The 2,080-nt window shown below is 53.4% G+C and overlaps 1 pseudogene; it reads left to right on the plus strand.

Annotated features, from left to right (window-relative positions):
• Positions 1-247: 247 nt before the first annotated feature.
• On the plus strand, positions 248-1,809 carry LOC142433838 (eukaryotic translation initiation factor 4 gamma 1-like; annotated as a pseudogene).
• Positions 1,810-2,080: the final 271 nt, after the last annotated feature.

A 2,080-nucleotide genomic window follows, 5' to 3' on the forward strand; every position in this document is an offset into this window, starting at 1 on the left:
AGCCCAGTTTATCTGATTAATTGCTCAGCATATGGATTGAGTAAGTCTGCTGAGAGGATATAACCTTGACGCACATCTTTTCTGAATTTAAACCATACTGATTTCCTGTGTTTCATTCACACAACTGCTTATTGATCCATGTTCAAATTCTGCATGAACACAATGGAGATCTCTTGAGTACTGATTCTTCTCAAGGCTACCCATAGCTAGTTATAATGCACACAGCTGAATGCCTTTGCAGCTAAACATGAGTAAACAGCTTTCTGGTATTCTCTGTATTCAGCCAAGATCCATATGACTGTTGTGTTTGGGTGAGTTGTCTAGAGAAACAAAACCAGCAATATTCACATGTAGAAGAAGGACTTTATTTGAAGCAGTAGTTTTATATCAAGAAGGCATCCCTCTTCAACAAGCAGTACCCACCGAAATCACAGACAACAGGCACTTGGTACGGAGTAGTTTGTGCAGGGAATGAGGCGAGAAGGCTGGGGACCGAGGAGACCACCTAAAGTGAAGTGAACAGGGAGGTGACTGCGGAGACCGACTTGACCGTGCACAGCCCCTGCCACCAAGCGGAGCTTCAGCAAGGAAGTGGAGGAGCGGAGCAGAGAGCGGCCAATCCAGCCTGAGGGGCAGCGCAAAGGCAGCCAGCCTCACGGAGGAGCGAGACCACCAGCGTGAGGCTGTGAAGCGAGAGGCCGTGCTGCCTGCAGCAAGTCCCATGAAGGCCACACTCTCTGAGTTGGAACTGGAGAAGTCAAAGGCCATCCTCGAGGAGTGCCTCCATCTCAGTGACATGAAGGAGGCCGTGTGTGCAGGAGGTGGCCTCTCCCTCCCTGCTCTTCATCTTTGTGCGGCATGGCGTCGACTCTAAGCTGGAGCGCAGCGCTGGTGCCAAGGAGCACGTGGGCCAGCTGCTGCACCAGCAGTTCTCTGCTGGGCACCTCTCCCCTGCTCAGTACTACCAAGGGCTCTCAGAGACCTTGGAAGTAGCGAAGGACATGGAGATCGCCATCCCCCACGTGTGGTCATACCTGTTCTGCAGGAAGGCAGGGTGCCCATGGGGGAGCTGTTCAGGGAGCTCACAAAGCCACTGAGGCCCCTAGGCAAAGCTGCCTCTCTGATGGTGGAGATCCTAGGGATCCTGTGCAAAAGCAGGGGGTCCCCAAAAGGTGGGGACACTGTGGCGAGAGGCTGGGCTCAGCTGGAAGGAATTTCTCTCTGAAGGCCATGATGTCTAGGCATTCGCCGTGGAACAGAAGGTGGAGTACACAGTGGGAGAAGAGGCCGAGGCCCCTGGCCAGAAGGCCCTGCCCTTTGAGGAGCTGACGAGGCAGCTGGAGAAGCTGCTGAAGGAAGGCAGCAGTAATGAGCGGGTGTGTGACTGGATAGAGGCCAATCTGAGTGAGCAGCAGGTAGCATCCAACATACTAGTTCAAGCCCTCATGACAAGTGTCTGCTATTCTGCAATTATCTTTAAGACACCCTCCCCCCCCTCTGAGCAGATGCTTCAGTGCTGAAAGCCGAGCAAAACTGCTCCAGAAATACTTGTGTGACCAGCAGAAGAAGCTGCAGGTGCTCTACGCCCTTCAGGCCCTTATAGTGGCCTTAGAACAGCCTGCCAACTTGCTTCAGATGTTCTTTGACACATTCTACGACATGAGGAAGTGGTGAATGAGGTAGCTTTCTACAGCTGGGAGAGTAGTAATAACCCTGCTGAGCAGCAGGGAAAGGGCATGGCCCTTAAATGTCACAGCCTTTTTCAAGTGGTTCTGTGAGGGTGAGGAGGAGGAGTCCAGCCACCACTGAGGGTGGGTGGGGCTGGGGACATGGAGCTCCATGGACACAAGGATGGCCCAGCCAGCTTCCGGGACTGCAAGGTGAGTGACAGCAGTGGTGGTGGCCGTGGGTGCCTATAATGCAGTGAGTCTGAGCTAATAAAGTGGCTGAAGAGACAGGATGGCTTGGGGGCCGCCTGTGCGCACCCCTCCAGGACACAGCCCGGTGCCCTTTCCTCCCCCTGGGGCACAGAGATATATTATATATAAAGTCTTGAAATTTAGTGTGTCTTTGGGGGAGG

The sequence above is a fragment of the Tenrec ecaudatus genome, chromosome X, assembly GCF_050624435.1.
Source record: "Tenrec ecaudatus isolate mTenEca1 chromosome X, mTenEca1.hap1, whole genome shotgun sequence".
In the NCBI taxonomy this organism is placed as follows: domain Eukaryota; kingdom Metazoa; phylum Chordata; class Mammalia; order Afrosoricida; family Tenrecidae; genus Tenrec; species Tenrec ecaudatus.